Source organism: Halichoerus grypus, chromosome 14 (assembly GCF_964656455.1).
Source record: "Halichoerus grypus chromosome 14, mHalGry1.hap1.1, whole genome shotgun sequence".
Taxonomy (NCBI): domain Eukaryota; kingdom Metazoa; phylum Chordata; class Mammalia; order Carnivora; family Phocidae; genus Halichoerus; species Halichoerus grypus.
This window is the reverse complement of record NC_135725.1, coordinates 83823743-83843731: the sequence shown is the minus strand read 5'-3', so window position 1 is coordinate 83843731 and position 19989 is coordinate 83823743. Positions and strand designations below refer to the sequence as shown.

Here is a 19989-nt window from a genome sequence, read left to right as displayed (position 1 = left end):
CTGAGGACATAAAATAAGTGTATAGTTTATGATATTTATTATTTTAATAATACTAGATAATATAAATAAGTTTATTATATTGATTATAACAAGTTATTAAACTTATTATTTATATTTATAGGTGATTTCCATTGAGGAAATGGAAGATGATGAAGAAAGGGATATTTAATTTTTACTTTATTTCAATATTTAAATTTTAAATAATGAGTATGTGATTTTTTTAATTTAGAAAATTATGAAAGCATTGGTTTTTTTAATACAGTGTGATGTCAAGGTATACAGTTTGTTCTTCCTATAAAATACCATTTCTTTTAACTCTAGAACATTTTTTTTTTTTTAAAGATTTTATTTATTTGACAGAGAGCACAAGTAGGCAGAGTGGCAGGCAGAGGGAGAGGGAGAAGCAGGCTCTCCGCTCAGCAGGGAGCCCGACGTGGGGCTCGATCCCAGGACCCTGGGATCATGACCTGGGCCAAAGGCAGACGCTTAACTGACTGAGCCACCCAGGCGCCCCTACTCTAGAACATTTTTTAAAAATAAGAAAAAGTAAAGCACTAGGAACTTAGAGTACTTATTTCATACTAGAATCAAAGAGAGCAAGAGAGGCTTTAGCTGGTGTGTTGGAGACAGCAGCAGCTCCCACCCAGCATGGTAGCTGATGCACTCAGGTGACTGCTTTTGCTTCCCTTAGGTTGTTTGGTCCGCAGTTTGCATTCATTGATCAGTGAGTTGATTCAGATTCAAACCCACCGACAGCAATGAATGTTGAGTGCAGCCATCAGTGTTTCCATTTGGTAGAGTTGCCTCGGCCCTCCTGGATTCCTGGCTCTTCTTTACCACACTGGTTCTTTGAGATCTGGTATCTCTCTTAGTAGCCAATGATTGAGGGCCCATATAATTATAGGTAACATTGATACTAGAGCTGGGAGATTCTTTACAATGAGAAGCTATGGTTCAGAGACTAGAAGGAGCTCATGGAGAAGCTAACAGGTAGCTCTGCGACCACACAGGCAGCGCTTGCATACCTGGTAGATACCAACAAGAGTTGAGGGTCCTAGCTCTTCCTCTCTGTTTTGGACTGAGAAATATGAGTACTTTTCAAGGTAAATTAGCACAGGTTTTGTTTTGGGTGAAATAATAATAGTAGTTTACATATATTGAGTGTTTGCTGTGTGCTTGGAATGGTACAAAGCACTTTATATATTATCTCGTTGAATCTCAAAACTCCATGAAGTAAGTGTTCTTATTATCTCCCATTTTATACATGAGAAAACGGAAACTCAGATACTTGCCTGTGGTCACATAGCTAGTTAGGGAGTTGAACCAAGATTCCTCCCAGATCTCTGACTCCAGACCTGACTTTTTACTTGCATTTAACAAACATTTATATAAGCATATGCATGGATAGAAATAGTGAGGCAATAGTTGCTTTCAAACAGCTCGCATTCTAACAGAGCTGTCAAAACTTAACCATATTAACTGTAATTGGAGGTAGAATGTGATAAGAGTTGTACAGACCTTAGACAGTTGTGTGCTGTTTTTGCTTATTAAATCCTTCTCTTGCCCTTAATTAAAGTTTTGAGGGGATGTGAGAGAAATGCATGTAAAATACTTAATTGGATTTCACTCAAAACCGAAATACATATTTTTAATGTCTCTCTTGCTATATCCTGTTTCTCACCAGAGTGACATATTTCTAGGGGACATTTTTAAGTACATTAGGTATTATAGTGGAGTTCTCCTTATCTTGTTGAAATGAAACACTTGTTTGTCAAAAACACAACACAAAGCAAGGAACAATGGGCAATAGAAATAGGGGGAGCTCTTAAAAAACTCACTGGACCACGTTTGGGGGACAGGCAGCAGGACTGGTTCTGGTGATCTTATGTGACATACAACCTGCTCCTTTGCTTCAGGAAATGTAGTGTTGTTTGTAAGGACCCCAAGGTACAGTCAACGGTCGGTGGTTTTTTCAAATCCCAAACTCACCGACAGCGTTGAATGTTCCTTGGAGTCCTCTGAAGGCTGGGTTCTGGCCCTGGCAGCCCTTCTTCAGCCTGTACCCATGTTCCAGGAGCCAATGAGCAGTGAAACCACTGCTGATAGAGGCTCTCATATTCTTTTCCAGGTTTCAAGTTGAGGGTATTTAGATTATGAAATCAATTTGTGTACAGCAGAGAGCTAATGAACTTAATGAACTTGTGAGACTGCAGTTATTTATACAAGCAGACTCCAATGGATGACTGAGAAAATGGCTTTGAATGGTATTATTTTTTTAATTCTGAAAATGTCAAGTGCCTCATTTTATAGTAGATTCATTATTAAAGGGCATGGGTAAGAAAGAAATTAACACATATTGTGGGCTCTGTTATGTGCTGGGCTTTGTATATTTTTATCTCATTAAACTCAAAACAACCCACTTGTACCTCATGAAAAAACTGAGTCTTAGATGAAGTGATTTGCACAAAGTTACATAGCTAGGAGTCACTATTTTAAGCCAGAACTTGAATACTGGACTTCATGAATGCACAGCTCACTGATCATATCACCTCTTTCCTTGTCCACCACAAAACTTACTGTTATATATCTGGAAGTAGCATCTTCAGTGAGAGCTACATAAAACTAGTAAACATTTTCTCCTGTTTGCCTGTATAAATAGTAGGTGGGTCTGTAGGCGAAGTTTTTCATAGAGGACGATGAAAAAAATTGACCTTCATAATTGGTGATCTCTCTAGCAGAGATCCTGGATCACTAAGTTGCCACAGAGGTTCAGTGGTAGTCTACAAATTATTTCCCATATTGAAAAAACAAAAACAAAAAATCCCATCACCTAGTAGAAAGCCTGTATTTCTCCTCTGTAAGGTCATAGTAACTAAAATGTCAGGTGTCTTTGCTTTGGCATAAAGAATATTGGTGCATTATAGACATACTGGTTATTTTTTATTGGCTACTGAATGTCCTTGATTAAAAATCTGGAAAATGAATTAATTATATGGGTAGGGATTGAGGATTTCAGAATGTAGGGTTTTATTATGGGATGGATCAAGGAGTGCCCAGTAGAAGAAAGGCTTACAGAACTGCTGGCTGAATTAAGGTTAATCTTTAATCAGGGATAGTTATTGTCATTTGCTTTGGGTTTAAATATTAAAGGTTGACTCTTCTCAAATTCATTTTTAAAGGAGCCAAATGGTACACATTAAAAGAAGAATCAACCACTGAGAATTTGGTTTGAATGTAAACTGTTTACATTCTACATCAATTTAATTATTTCACCCTCTGTCAAAACACTCCAGTTAGCCAGCTTTGTTGAGTTCTCAGTGTTATGACAGTGAATTGTATACAAATGACAACAAAAAATCAAGCAACTGTTACTATGTAGTAGTTTAAAAACTCTTTAATGTGTTTACTTTAAACAGTCTTCCCCTTGGTCTGATAGTATGAAGAGATGTGAATGCCTTACACCATTTGGACAGATGTTCAGACTTTAAAAAAATACTGACTTCTGCTGCTCCAAGCCATTAGATGTTTACAAAATACCATTGCTTAAATTCATGGCACTCTAAGAAGAATGCTTTTCATAGATTTGAAAGACCAGAGCAGAATGAAAGGTAAGTTTCTAGAATGACATAGGGGTATTTCCCATTGTGTTGGAGATAATTAATTTCCATGGCAGGGAAGGCCACCATCATCCTCACTCCTTTAATTTGCTTTAAGTCCTTTGAGTTTTAATCATCAGGCAAGTTTGAAGGACACACTGGGTATTTTAAATGAGTTTGCTAAGGGGTTTATGTATTTAATGCAAGGATAAAGTCTAAGGGTTAAGAACATTAAGGGTTAAGTTAGCCAAGAGTTATAGAAACTACAAATTTAATAAATTGGCCTATTTCATTCTTGATTTAGATTGGTTTTGAGTTTGTCAAAATTCACCATGCCATCTTTTACCGTTTCACTTACCTCTTTTCCTTTTCCAGAGGTACTACGAAATACTGAAACCCACATTGCTCCAACTTGGAGATGTAATTGTTTTCATATTCCTCTTGAGGCCTCTTGATATACTTGAAAGAAACAAGAATCATAAACTTAATAAAACAATATATTTGAGGGATTAGTAGCATAGAAGAGAGGAGGAGTTACTATTTCAGGTGGCTGTCTGTCCAGACACTTCCCAAGCATTATGCAGGGAGCATCTCTAGAAGTGTTTGGGGGTAATGCTACTAACTTTGAGGACAAATTCTTAAGTTATAAAGATGACAACAGCATGTCAGCATAAATCCATGTTTCTCTTAGCCAGACTGCTAGTGTTCTGCTTTATCCTTTTGCTAATTCGGCAGTGAAATCCTAGGATCCTTTCTCTTACATATAGCCCTTGCCATCATGGAGCCCAGTGTCTGCCCAGGGAACTAGACATAGACACAGCTGATAACAAAGAGAATGATTGCTATGCTGGTGGAAAGGTACAAATCATGTTAAGGGAGTTTAGAGAAAAGGGTTAATTCTGCCCAAAAGTGTCAGGAAAAATATATCTGAGGGTCACATCTGATCTGGGACTCAAATGTATAGTTGAATTTTTCTAGACAGAGAAGGACAGATATTCCAATAGAGGGAAAACTGCACAGGAAGTCACTCCTCATTACCTGATTACAGGTTACATCAGGTAATGATGAGTGGTGAGATTAACCTCTCAGCATCAGTTAACTCATCTTTAAGATGTGGGACAAATAACACTTGCCCTGTGCACACAGCTGTGAAAATCAAATGAGGTTGTGCATGTGAAAGTAGCATGCAAATATAATTTCTAGATTTGTCTTTTCTCATTGCTCTTGGTTCATATGTGCTAAAATAGAATATATGAAACATGATAGACTTTTCCAGATTGGATTCTTATTTGGCTTTTCTCTTTTTTTCCTTTAGAGTGGCCATAGTTTAAATTTTTCATATATTAAGTGTTTGGAGAAGTAATAGTATAGTAAAGAGTACAGATTTGGAGCCAGAATTTTGACTTTGCAGCTTACTAGCCATGTTACCTTGGGCAAATTACTTAACTTCTCTTTTTCTCTTTTTCCTTATCTATAAAATGGAGATAATGATAGTGTCTACCTCATAGAACTATTGTGAGGGACGCCTGGGTGGATCAATTGGTTCAGTGTCTGCGTTTGGCTCAGGTCATGATCTTGGGGTCCTGGGATCGAGCCCCACATCGGGCTCCCTGCTCAGCGGGGAGCCTGCTTCTCCCTCTGCTTGCTGCTCCCCCTGCTTGTGTTCTCTCTCTCTCTTTCTCTGACAAATAAATAAAATCTTTAAAAAAAAAACCTATTGTGAGAACTAAATGAGGTAATATATGTCAAGTGTGTAAAACAGCACATGACACATGATGGGTGCCTGGGTGGCTCAGTTGGTTAAGTGACTGCCTTCGGCTCAGGTCATGATCCTGGAGTCCCAGGACAGGTCCACATCGGGCTCCCTGCTAGGCAGGGAGTCTGCTTCTCCCTCTGACCCTCCCCCCTCTCATGTGCTCTCTCTCATTCTCTCTCTCTCAAATAAATAAATTAAATCTTTAAAAAAAAAAAGCACATGACACATGTTAAAATTTATATGTATTTCTATATGTTATAAAATCATTTACAATGTATTATGTAATTAATTACATTGTATTATACAATGTATTGTACAAGTAATATGTATTACATATTACTAATTTAAATTGCATATTTTACCCATAATCTGGTTTTAGTCCATATACACTAATGTAAAACCCTTATTTTATAGTTAAAATAACTTCTGAATAGCTATTACATTGCATATGTATATATGTATATGCATGTTTCAAAGACTTTTTTTTTTTTTTTTTAAGATTTTATTTATTTATTTGACAGAGACATAGCGAGAGCAGGAGCACAAGCAGGGGGAGTGGGAGAGGAAGAAGCAGGCTTCCCGCAGAGCAGGGAGCCCGACGCGGGGCTCGATCCCAGGACCCTGGGATCATGACCTGAGCCAAAGGCAGACGCTTAACGACTGAGCCACCCAGGCGCCCTCAAAGACATTTTTGAAATCAATTCTCTACCACTTTCTTTGTGACCTTAGGAAAAGTTTTTATCTCCCTTGAGCTTCAAAATCCTCAATCTGTTAAAATAAGAATAATAGTATAGTACTACCTCTCTCATATTGCTTCTGAGGATTAAATTAGATAATATAATTAAAAACTTTCCAGAAGTCTGTAGATTCTCTCCCTAAATAGATGCACATAAACACAAAATTTTGAAAGCAGTTTCAGTTACAGAATCCAAGAACCCATCCATAGCCTCCCTATGAACTTCAGGGTAAGAAATTCTGAACAGAGCTGTAGACCAAGATTTCACCATCTAGTCTTGTCACTGCTGTAATGTTGGTACTTTTACAACCTGTCACCATCATCTAGTCACATTGTTCCCTATGCTATAACCTGTGTGATATAACTGGACAGTGACAACTGAACAGTGATTATCCCTGGAAAAGTAGTTATCAGGCTTCATCAATTTCTGTACCCAATCGCAGATACCAACCATTAATTAGTAAATCTGCACTTACACAATTAGAATTTCTAAAAGTTGCCAGATGAGAAGTTACACAAATATTTGAATGAATTTAACTTACTTTGCAACAGTTCCTCTCCTCTCCCCACTTCCCCAGCAACCATTTTTTTTGGATCTGATCCCAGAACTATGACTACTAATTCTGGCCTTAAGTTAGGCTGAGAGAATGTGTTGTTTCAAGGCAGTGCTTACAACACACTGGCTTTTACAAAGCCTGCTGGATCCAGAGTGTTTACTTGAGTATTAGGGAAGGGGAAAAAAAAGAGTATGCTAAAGATTGCAGTTGTATATGGAATTATTGGACATTCTTATATTTAGCCTGCTTGAGGTTTTACCAGACAATTGAGAAGTAGAAAGAGAAATTTAAACTTTGTAGCTTGGAACATTCTACATTTTGACATGGCAACTTTATATCAGGTTATTTCAGATATTTTTATGAGTTGGGAAGACAAAAGGAGGTGAGCAGGCCAATTCACTGAAATAACAAATTGGCCTAGTGCCAAAAGACAGTATTTCTTTTCAAATAGGACATTTCTTTTCAAAACCTATCAAAATATTCTAAGGGCCACCTGAATTTTCCATCCCCTAGTTACAGTGACTTAATGTGTTTAAGATATTACTATTTTAGATTATTTTACAAACCCACGGGAAGCAGGACTTCACTTTTCCATGGTAAATTAATTCACAGGATATCTGTAATCAGTGAACAACTCTTCTAAGTAACTCTGTACTAAGAACTGTTGTTCAGCTGACCTGAATGAGTGAGTACATTAAGTGAGTTGGGAATATACAGTCATAGAAGAAATAGGAATCAAAATCATGTGGTAGTTAATATTCATGGGCATTAAGGAATGAAGTGGAAAATCTTGGGTTTTATTGCATGTGTGAAAAATGTTGGCAGAGATTTTAAAAGTCCTTGAAAGCCAAGAGGCATGTGTTTTGCAATAACTAGTTAATGAAATAAACAAGAACAGTGATCCAAGAAGGACTCAAATCTTTCCTTTTTCACAATGATGAAACCCTGATGATCTATCAATAATATAAGAATACGTATTTCTTCCTCTGACCTATTTTAGCTTATTGGGTTAAATTTAATCATATGATACTTTATATGCTTTAAAAACTAGATGTCTGGGGGCGCCTGGGTGGCTCAGTCGTTAAGCGTCTGCCTTCGGCTCAGGTCATGGTCCCAGGGTCCTGGGATGGAGCCCTGCATCGGGCTCCCTGCTCCGAGGCAAGCCTGCTTCTCCCTCTCCCACTCCTCCTGCTTGTGTTCCCTCTCTCACTGTGTCTTTCTCTGTCAAATAATAAAATAAAATCCTTAAAAAAATTAAAATAAAAACTAGATGTCTGTTTTGTTTTTTTTTTAAAAGTGGAATTTCTTTTTTTTTTTTTTAAAGATTTTATTTATTTATTTGAGAGAGAGAAAGCATGAGAGGGGGGAGGGTCAGAGGGAGAAGCAGACTCCCCGCCGAGCAGGGAGCCCAATGCGGGACTCGATCCTGAGACTCCAGGATCATGACCTGAGCTGAAGGCAGTCGCTTAACCAACTGAGCCACCCAGGCGCCCTAGATGTCTGTTTTTATAAAGTTTATTATTGTCTCAGGTAGATTATAATGTTGTGTTAAGACATTATAAGTTATAGGTAATTAGACATATTCATCCTATAACTAACTTATTATTTAGAACATTTAGGGAAAATGCTTTTTATCATTTTTGTATTATGTATGTAGGCTACACACCCAGCATGGAGCCCAACTCGAGGCTTGAACTCACGACCCTGAGATTAAGACCTGAGCTCAGGGGCGCCTGGGTGTCTCAGTTGGTTAAGCATCTGCCTTCAGCTCAGGTCATGATCCCAGGGTCCTGGGATCGAGCCCCATATCGGGCTCCCAGCTCCACAGGAAGCCTATTCTCCCTCTCCCGCTCCCCCTGCTTGTGTTCCCTCTCTCTCGCTGTGTCTCTCTCTGTCAATAAAATAAAATAAAATCTTTCAAAAAAAAAAAAAAAAAAAAAGACCTGAGCTGATATCAAGAGTCGGACACTTAACCAAATGAGCCACCCAGGTGCCCCTAGGTAAAATGCTTTTTAAATGTTGGTGTTCTTGGCTATTTTCAGCAAATAGTTGAATCTTTGCAAATATGATGTCTTAAAGGATTTATTTTTCAATGTATATTTTCTAGAAAAGCTATGTTTAGATCTACCTCATACTTTCATAAATAGTACTTTATAGATTGGGTAAACTATTAATATGTGGCATACTGGTTTTAGACTTATTTCTCCATTGCTAACCTGAAATTGGACAGTCCTCATATTTGCATAGGAATGCTAATCGTGGCTAGGGGAAAAATCCTGGGATGAAAGAATAGAAAATAAGTTCCAATCTATAGTTTTATAACTTTCAAAGCTATCAGGAGTCTTAGAGGTCATTTAATAGTGATTTCCAAATATGACTTTGCATCAGAATTAAAAGTGTGGTGATGGGAAAAGTGGGTTGATAATAATTCCTAGGCGTTGCCCTAAACTTAGTAAATCAGATACCCTAGGAATTGGTTTATAGTTTTCAAAATCCTCCAGGGTTTTCTGATATCGCCATTTCATGGACATTTGGGAATCTCTGATTTAGGCTAAGATTTCTAATTAACAGATGAGGAAATAGATTTAAAAAAAAAGATTTTATTTATTTATTTGACAGAGGGGGAGAGGGTACAAGCAGGGGGAGTGGCAGGCAGAGGGAGAATGAAAAGTAGGCTCCCAGCTGAGCAGGGAGCCTGATGTGGGGCTTGATCCCAGGACCCTGGGATCATGACCTGAGCCGAAGACAGATGCTTAACCAACTGAGCTACCCAGGCACCCTGAGGAAATGGATTTAGAAGGGAAATGAAGACCCGAAGTCATATAGTGGGTCAGAATTAAAATCCTTGACTGTGATATTAACTATATTAATAGTTTACCCAACCTGTGATTTTAGTAGTAAAATCCTTGACTAAATGTGACTGACACACACACACACACACACACACACACACACCTCTTTACTTATATGACACTGCCTCTCCATCATGAAAAAGCATGCTTTTTGAAGAAGTTTCCTTATGTCCTTTGGCCATCTGAAAAGTACTTCAAGTCTGTCTGCCTGGCAGGTCAAACATCTCAGCCTTAGGGATACACCCAGAACAAGTGCAAATGGACTTGAATTTAGCATCCTGACCTGAAGTATTTGACTAAGTAAACGATGCTGAGTGGTGTTGGCATAAAAACTGTCCATGGTATGAAATGAGGAATAGCTGTAAGTAATCAAAAGTCTATGAAGGCTCTTCAGGCTCTGACATTTATCAGCTGCTGCTACACTTTAACACTTTTCTCTAATCAAAGATGACTACCACTGGATGGAAGAGGCTTGCAGAGCCTCTGGCTGTTCTCAGGGGAGGAATTTATTTTAATTGCCAGTGAGAAGGTAGGAATGATTTCAGTAAAGATCAAGAACCTCAAACTCCACTTCAGCTTGGGCTCCTGGCCAAGTGTCCATCCTCTGGAGGGAGTTCGTGTCAGCTGCTGTCTTGTGACTTGAGGTATTTCAAAAAAGCCAAAGGCATTACAGAAGCTTTTCCTGAGTTGGCAGGCAGGAATGGCACCAAGAATCAAGGCCTGACACATGTCATCAGCCTGGAAAAAGTGGAGTTTGGACACTAATGATGGCTCTTGTCAAGGCTCAGTGTGATAAAGCCAGGAGGACTCAGCTTGGGGGTTTGTTTGCATAGAAGAGGAGTTAAAGCTTAGAGAACACCTGCCAAGAGTTTTCCCTGCCCCAGCTGTATGTCAGTGACAAATACTTCACCCTTGACTCCTGTCACTTCTTTTTAATGGGTGATGGTTGAGATGCTGGATGGGTAAGCAAGAGAGGCAGCCTAGTTATATCTAGCACATTTCCCTCTTTGCTTGTTTTCTTGCCATTCTCTATGTAGAACTAAATTTGTGTGGCCATACTCCAGGCTAGTGTTTTGTTCTGTCTATATCTGACGGTGTGCTGGGCCAGAGTCTCAGGTCCTTTATTTCCATAAATGCCGCTGCTGATGACCACACAAATGTTTTGATTGGCAGTTATGAGAAAGCTTTTTTGCTGATATATCTCTTTGTTAGAAGTGTTATTTTCAAATCCCAGATTTGCCATGTAGTAGCTGTGTGATTTTTGGCAAATGGTTTAACCTCTGTTTCTCATCTGCAAAGTGGAGGTAAGTAATTAATTGTACCTATACCACTGGGTTGTTGTGAGAACTAAGTGAAAGCAGGAGTATAAAAATACATGACATGTAACATTCAAATTTCAGTTATTGTTAATATTGTAATTATTTAGTTGAACTTCCTGCCAACTGGGAAGAATTCAATGAGGGTTTTCTTTCTTTTTTTAAGATTTTATTTATTTATTTGACAGAGAGAGAGAAAGAGCATACAAGCAGGGGGAGCAGCAGAGGGAGAGGGAGAAGCAGACTCCCCACTGGGCAGGGAGCCGGACGTGGGGCTCGATCCCAGGACCCCAGGATCATGACCTGAGTCGAAGGCAGCCGCTTAACCGACTGAGCCACCCAGGCACCCCTGCAATGAGGGTTTTCTAAACCATTGTCTTAGTGAATACAGGGATCGTGGTGTAGAATGAATGTAAAATTGAAATCAGGAGATCCAGATTCAAGTCTTGACTATGCTGTATGTTACTTCAATTTCCATATTTTTTTAAAAAATTATACCAACTAAAACAAACAAAATCAGGATCTCTGAGATCTCTTGCCACACAGAAAATAATTACATTCATAAAAATTGAGGTTCCCAAGAGCTTTTGTTTATGTGGGTTATACCTATCACCTTTCACTGTATTAGAAATTAAAGTTGAGAAATTTAAAAATATTTATTAATTCATTTAAAATAAAAATGATAAACCTGTTACATAGCAACATAAGTAACATTTTAAAGTAAAAATAACTATAAAAATATCTCTAGTTTCCCCCAAAAAAACCCAAACAAAAAAACCAAACCTTAGAGAGAAGAGTGACATTATTTTGTATTTTTGTAGGTCCCTTTAATGTCTGGCTTTGTAAAAGACAACTGAATTTTCGGGACACCTAGGTGGCTCAGTCAGTTAAGCATCTGCCTTTGGCTCAGGTTATGATCCCAGGGTTCTGGGATTGATCCCTGCATCCAGGGCTCGGGCTCCCTGCTCAGCGGGGAGCCAGCTTCTCACTCCCTCTGCCTGCCACTCCCCCTGCTTGTGCACTCTCCCTTCTCTCTGTCAAATAAATAAATAAAATCTCAAAAAAAAAAAGACAACTGAATTTTCATATCTGCATATATCTGCATCTGCATTCTATCTGTTTCAGTATGTTTTGGCTGAAGTATATGAAGAAAATCTGGCCTCTATACACAGATATATATGGAAAAAGAATTTTAATAGTTTGGATAATTGTGCATTTTCTTCTTTGATGTATATTAGATCTCAAAAGTTGGTAGTTTCTTAAAGGTTAGTTGCACTGTGGAATCTGAAACCATATCAATGAACTTTTCATTCTCTATTCCATTAAAAATCCCCTAGTCTGTCTTACAGTTTGCATGGGATTTTTACCCATGAATGATTTTCTAACGGCATGCTTTGGTCATTTGGAAAATACTGGTTTAACAAGTTATATAGATTTTCTAAATATGGACATATTTCATCATATAAAATCTAATAAATCAATTTTCTTAATATCACCACTAATCTCCTGGGAAGCACCTCCTGGGAAGCTGTGAGGCTCACAGTAGCAGATACAAATTTTCCAAAATTCTAATTTTTATTTAAAGGCTTAAATTTTATCACTGGCAACAAATACTGCCAGTTGTTTTCCTTGAAATGACATGCTCACTTTGTTCATTTTCAAGATAATAACTGTCAAACATCCAAGTCTGAATAACCATAATTTTCTGTCATTCTTTCAAGTAAAATGATGGCCCATGAAAAAATTCGCTAGTTTACCTTACAACCCAAACAGTAGCTTACAGTGCATTTCCTTGAGACAGTCAGTGTAGAGTAGTGCTTTAAGTGTGTTTTCCATTTTGTCACACAAAATATTAAAAAGTTGCATGGTCAAGGCATTGAGATTTAAAATCAGTAAATTTTACTGCTTCATCAAGGACATTCTTAAGTTAAAATGGCTTTTCTTTTCCCCTGTAGTGTGTAGTGGTGGTAAATACAATGACTGTCAATACATTTTGGTGGCACTGCTTTGATTAGTGCTAAAGCCAGCAATTTAACCCACATTGGCCTTGTACCATCATTGTAAATGTCAACATAGTGAAAAAGGCAAATAATGTCTTATAATTAGTACAAAAATAGTTTTGACCTTGCAGACTCTCTGAAAGGGTTTTGAAGACATCTGTAGATCACACTCCGAAAACCACTGATACAGAGTCCAAATGGTAAGAAACTCTAGACAGGGGTACCTGAGTGTCTCAGTCAGTTACGTGTCTGACTCTTGATTTCAGCTCAGGATATGATCTCAGGTTTGTGAGATCGAACCCCGAGTTGAGCTCTGTGCTGGGCATGGAGTCTGCTTAAGATTCTCTCTCTCCCTCTCCCCACTTCTCCACTCTCCCCCCTCCCACCACCACCGCTGTGTCTGTCTCCTTCTCCCTCTCTAATAAAACTCTAGGCAAATGGTTGAAACTTCCCTAATCCCTTAAGGGTTAAGACTCATAGGGTTGCAGTGGGCTGTAAGAAAGACAACCACCGGGGTATTGTTTTGGCATCCCCTTGGGGCTTAGCATAGTATTAAGGGGCTTGCCCATAGTGGAACCTCAGTGAAGGTTGACAGTCAATGCAGATTGCTTAATTATTGTATTTAGCAACTTTTTTCTTCTATACCTTATGAACTCAATTTTTTTTAATTTATTTTTTATTTTTTTAAAGATTTTATTTATTTATTTGACAGAGAGAGACACAGCAAGAGAGGGAACACAGCAGGGGGAGTGGGAGAGGGAGCCCGATGTGGGGGTAAATCCCAGGATCCTGGGATCATGACCTGAGCTGAAGGCAGACACTTAATGACTGAGCCATCCAGGCGCCCCCTCAATGTTTTTTTTTTTTTAAGATTTTATTTATTTGACAGAGAGATCACAAGTAGGCAGACAGGCAGGCAGTGGGAGAGGGAGAAGCAGGGCACAGAGCTGAGCACAGAGCCGGATGCGGGGCTCCATCCCAGGACCCTGGGATCATGACCTGAGCCGAAGGCAGACTCTTAACCGACTGAGCCACCCAGGCGCCCCTGAACTCAATTTTTTATGTTCTTGTATGTACCGTGTACTTTCTGAGTCTTACTGATTTCCTCTGTTAGTATTGTACAATATTGTTACTGTATATATTTTTTCTCCTTGGGGGGGCGGATACGAAGTAAATCACATGGCATTTGCTCTTTTATGATCTTGGGAATATAAAAGCAGTTAAACAACATACCACACAGTGTCCAGACGCAGAAGCACTATTAGCATGGCATAGGATTCAGCATTTAGTAAATGTTTGTAATAACTACCTCCTCTTGAGCATCCTTTCGGTGTCAGGCATTTTGATTTGTATATATGTAAACACACATATGTATATATAAATATATGTATATTCAATATAAGTATAAATCATAGGGGCGCCTGGGTGGCTCAGTTGTTAAGCGTCTGCCTTCGGCTCAGGTCATGATCCCAGGGTCCTGGGATCAAGCCCCGCATCAGGCTCCCTGGTCCACGGGAAGCCTGCTTCTCCCTCTCCCCCTCCCCCTGCTTGTGTTCCCTCTCTCGCTGTGTCTCTCTCTGTCAAATTAATAAATAAAAATCTTTAAAAAAAAAAAGTATAAATCATATATGTAAGTATATATATACTTAAGTGTATATATTTAAGTATATATATGTAGATAAAATATATAGATATATTTGTATACAGATATATGTATTTATATATGCAGATTGTATATATAAATTTATTTACATAAATAGAGAAATCATTCACATTTAATTTTCTCAACAGTCCTGCCAGGTATTTGGTATTATACTCACTTTGTATATATGTAATGAGACTCTAATAGGAGAGAGATTTGCTCAAGGTCACAGAACCTTGGTCCATCTGGTGCCAAACTTTTCAGTAAATGCCTAGGTGCTCAGAGGGGTGAAAATAATATGGGCTGGATTGGGTAGAATTAATTATTTTCTCAATGCCAGATCCTTCTTAACACCTTCCCAGATTTCTCCCCAACATCTCTTCTTTCCTCCTTGGTTCTATAGCATGTCTCATGGTGTACCTTATTTTAGAATTGTGTGCAAGGCTTTTCTACTCTAATATAAACTCAGTGAAAACAGACCCATTTTATTTAGATACACAGTATATCAGGCACTTGATAAATGTTAATATTAAACTGTAAGTGCATGTCCCTTGCTTTATTCATTGTTTATCTAAATAGTATATAAATGTCCTTTAAATATATCGATTTTAAATAAATGCAGTATTTCCTTTTGAGATGTGAATAATAACCCTGTAATCTGTCTATTCTAGAAATTGCATTGTGTATCTATTTTGGGGGGGTGTCAAATGTCTTATTTTCAGCTCCTAAGTTAGAAAATCAATGGAAAATGTGAACATTTTTTGTTCATATTATTGTTAAGTCGTAGTACCTCTTTGACTCCTTAGAGATGGCTCTACAATAAGAGGATGGGGGGAGCTGACTTGAGTTGATACATTTATTTTTTTAGATCAAAGCACATGGAAGAAAGTTGTAAAAGTCTAGCTCTTTTTAACAAAGGAGATAGTCAGTTTGCAGCTTATAAATCAATTTAGAGATCAAAGCATCCTCTGTAAGATGTCCATCACAGTAAAATCAGTAACTGGCAGGTGATTATTTCTGTTTTCAAAATAAACAATGATCAGAAGTAGCCAGTTATGATAATTGCTCTATTTTTGTATAGACTCTATAAAAAGATTATTTGAAGAGTAACATCTGTAAAAGGGACTAACTATAAATGCTTAGCTAGCATCTTGAGTGGAAACTTGAGATTTGAGTGTAGGAGGGAGAGTGGTGGTCATTTCTTGGTAAGCCACATGCAATTTGGGTACCTTTGCTTCCTGATATGCCCTCAGCATATCTTTTGTTTCTAGGAAGTTCTTAGGACTGAAGCTCTTCCCTTTGGGGCTTTCTTACCACCTTCTCAAATTTTTGTTTCCGCAATGGTGTCTTAATTAGGTTATGTGAAAGCAAACTCATGAAAGGAATTTATCCCAAAGTTCACTTCTTAACTCTTTCAGAGATATTTGGCTCACAAATGAATTTGTGAAAGTTTTGGCTGTTAGAAGTAGAATCTTTATTTGTGCTGCTTCAGGATATGGAGGTGAGGAGAGGGCATTTCTGTCAAATCACAGCTTAGTCCATGTAAGTTTAAGGGGATAAGAACTGCTGAGGAGGTGAGAAAAGTAACACCCTTTCTTTATGTTATCTTAATGCTCCCAACAACCCTTCTGATAAGGTAGTGGTTATTGCATTTGTCTCTATACCAAGATATTTTGTTCCACTCCATTGTTTTCCATGTACGAAAATAATTTAGTCACATGAACATATTAATTGAACAGTAGTACATATTGTTGAATGTATCAGATCAACTAGGTTGTGTTGTTTGATTCAAATATTAAATTCTACAGTTGCTGAAGGCACTTTACTCCCTGAAAAAGCTGCTGATTAGGGTACTTTTCAAATTTGTGTATGTGTACTGGGGCTAAGGTTATGTAGAAATCTGGCTCATTTAGGAAGACTCAGCTTCTAGGCATGGGAGCATGGCCTTAAAATGGTTGTAAACTTTAAAGAAAATATTTGGAGTGGGATTTATTCAGACACTGACAGGCAGTAAAAATTAACATATTAAGGGTTTACATTTTCGTTGAATATTATCTTAAATGTGGTTTAGACATGTATACTGATTACAATCTTTCTTATTTAAAATAATGCATTTTTTAAGGATTTATTTAAAAGTGAATTCACTTTTCCCCTTGGTCTCTTCTGTGGTACTCTTCTCAGCCTTTTGCTCCTTTCAGAATGTTGGGGAGAGAGGGGCTTATGTGCATTCTAAATATGTGGACTTTTTTTACTATGGTTTTTAGGTGTTTTGCCTGTTTTTACTATTACTACTGATATTAAGGTCTTATATAAACTTTTTTTTAATGGGGTGTATAATCAAAATAGACACTGGCAATCTAGGAAAACAGAAAAGTAAAGGCTATTATCTGATTATTAGTAGTAGAAGGAAAACCTAACAAAATAATGCTATCTGAGTTCAGAATAATAGACAGTTTGTGGGGAGAAAGGTCACATGAGGGAATCTTGTGAGCTGCTATAAATATTCCCTAATTTGTTCTGGGTGGTGGTTATGTGTTATGTATACATATGTAAAAATTCATCATACTTAAGATTTGTTTACCTTACCATATGTAAATTTTACCTCAGAAAATAAAATAGTTATCATCATATCTGAGGCAAATGTGGCAAAATCTTGATCATGACTGTATATGAGGGATGTTTCATTTTACTATTATTACTTTTTTTTTTAGATTTTATTTATTTTTTGACAGAGAGAGAGAGACAGTGAGAGAGGGAACACAAGCAGGGGGAGTGGGAGAGGGAGAAGCAGGCTTCCTGTGGAGCAGGGAGACTGACGCGAGGCTCAATCCCATATTATGACCTGAGCCGAAGGCAGACGCTTAATGACTGAGCCACCCAGGTGCCCCTATTATTACTGTTTTTATGAAAATTTGAAATATTTCATGATAAAAATGAAAAAAAAAATCCCGTCACTCTAAGCATGTCAAATTATACCTAATTCATGAGAGCTTAGGTTTTTTTTTCTTTTTTTCCTTTAACCTATCATTTTTCAGGTTTGGAATTTTGTCTTTTTCTTGGGTGTTACTGGAGAAGTATAGAAAATGAAGTCTTGTTTTTCTGATATCACTTGTTTAAAGAGGACAGATCCAATCTTGCTCTTGAAACCAGCTTATATGTAATTTTTTTCCATTCTTGAATCTGACTGGAGAAAAGCCAGATCACTTAGCTCTTTTAAGCATATGGTAGTTCTAATTAAACACCAATTTTAAAGATTTTGTCTTTCATAAGCCTACCTAACATTTATTGAAGGTTTGCCATGTACTTGATATTGTGAGAACTGTCTTGTAGGGTGATGTTACTATTTCATTTTGCATTTGAGGACCAGAGAATCTGAGTTCTCATGGATGAAGTAAGGAGGGCCCCCCATTCTTGGCCTCTAAAGGGTACCTAAGCTGCCAATGTCAGTATAAATATGAAGGTAATTATCATTTTTTGTAACTGACTCTTTATTGCCACAAATAGATCATCACTATTTTAAGAGACATTCATGTACTGTTTTAGAAGTCTTTTTAGAGCTTGTATTGAATGGTTTTTAAAATCTCAGAACTATTTCCAGCACTTTCTTAATAACTTAGCAACATGGCTTTGTCCTTTAAAACAAAATCTGGAGTAAAGAGAAATATTTTCTTTTTCTTGTTGTATGAAAAAAGGCTATTTGTAGGTCATCTTTTTTAAAAAGGCAAGAAATTCTCTCTCCAAACCACATTAGAACCCATGCCAACTTGGTACAGGGCCCTTACCAGAGTAATGATGTAAGAATTTGAAAGAGTACATAGTACAGCTGCCAAAGCTCACACTGTTTATATCAACACCGTCTGTCTTCCAGAGTCCACAGCTCCATATTTTTTTTCTGTATGTACTGACTTATAATCACATATATTTATCTCTTTGGGGGTGGGGAAATAAAGAGTTATTGTTTGATAAACTTAGTGCTTTCTGAGGTAATGGTGCTCTTTTGCTTCTCATGCACTTCTGAGCATTCCTCCTCGACTAACTCCCAAGTATTTATTCTCCTGGGTAGATTCTTCCAAAATGTGACACAGAGGGGCAATTCACACCTTGCCTAGTTTATGTTTTGCAAGGAAACCCTTCCCTTGCGTGGTTCTTTGTTCAGGAAGACCCACGTGCTACATTCCATCCATTTGCCAAGTCTTGGACTCTTATCCAAAGTACAGTATTTGAGTATGCAATTACACATACACGTACTGGCAACAGCATACTTTTTCCTGGCCTCTCTCAGAGAAAGCTCAAAGCCAGAGGAGCAAATCCAGATGTTCTTCAGTCTGGCATCCTCAATTCAGAATTCTAGATGGCAAGACTTCATTTGGAAGTGTACCAAGCTTACTCAGCACCTGCTTTTGCTAACCATCACATTTATATGACCAGAGATTCTGGAGTTTGCCTCCTTTGTTGAGCAGAAAGAACACCATATCAGAGCTGCATGCGAAGTGACTCTCCATCATTTGAGAGAAATAGTTGATTTGCTTCAGCAGGCATGCAGAAGAGGCTAGCCTTGCTGTGGGAATAAGTCTGGGATGAGAGCAGGTGCAACTGCAGCTGCAGCTTCTTCACCAAATCTGGCCTTGTTTAATTTTTAAATAGTCTAAAACATTTGGCATTAGTATAAGTGAACCATTATGGGCTCTCTGGCACCTAACATAGTACCTTGCACAAGGGGGGAGGCGCTCACTGACTATATCCAGTCACCATTTATTGAACACCTTCCATGTGTACCAGGCTATGTACTAGAGACTGGTGATGAATAAGATCTTTTTTTCAAGAACGCCACAGCCTTGGTAGGCATAGACTCTTAAACAGATAAATTACAATTCACCAATTTTATTTGTTGTTGATGCAGTTTAGTATTTTGTTCACTTCGTAAGTTAGCTACAGAAACCAATCCACAGGATTGACTTCATGACCTTGTAAGAACAAGCATGGGATTTCCCTTCCAATTCTAAAGTATGGTTACTTGCTTGCATTTTTGCCTCTCTAGATACCTCTTCTCACTTGTCCAGGGATGAAGATTTGTGGAATGTGGAAAGAAAATGCTAGTATAATGCAGGAAGACATTTCTAAGAAGTCTTCCAGAATTGGTTATTCTGTTCTAAGTGATGTTTCTTTTATATAAAAATGATGTGCAGTTGCATCAGTCCTTCTAGATATGTTGGTTATATGTAAGGTAAGACTAGGAAAAATGATTTCCTTCTTTCTGTGGAAAGTAGGCTTCCTTCATCTGAATTTTTGCATAATTAGGGCAGAACCAGAAAGCACTTTTTTTTTTTTCCACAACTGTTTTTGGATAGATGAGGTCACATTTATTTAGTAATGGTGTATTTCCTGTGTTTTAACTTGTTTTTCTTTCAGCCACCCCGCCTAAATTTTTGAGGATGAGTATATGAGTATTTCCATTGGGCTTTTCTTAACCATAAAAAAAATGTTAAATTGCTTTCATACAAACTAATTTTCTCATTTCTTTGATGGAAAACAGT

General features: G+C 37.8%; 1 protein-coding gene and 1 long non-coding RNA gene across 5 annotated transcripts in view; one reads left to right on the top strand and one right to left on the bottom strand.

Annotated features, from left to right (window-relative positions):
- Window positions 1-19989, top strand: part of NR6A1 (nuclear receptor subfamily 6 group A member 1) — a 228274-nt gene that overhangs the window by 70267 nt on the left and 138018 nt on the right. The gene's annotated exons all lie outside the window — the stretch shown is intronic.
- The window catches only part of LOC118549987 (uncharacterized), a 48481-nt gene that overhangs the window by 9808 nt on the left and 18684 nt on the right, over window positions 1-19989 (bottom strand). Inside the window, exon 2 of the long non-coding RNA XR_013443836.1 lies at window positions 3955-4055. This is a non-coding gene — a long non-coding RNA (uncharacterized LOC118549987). The remainder of the gene's footprint in view (window positions 1-3954; window positions 4056-19989) is intronic.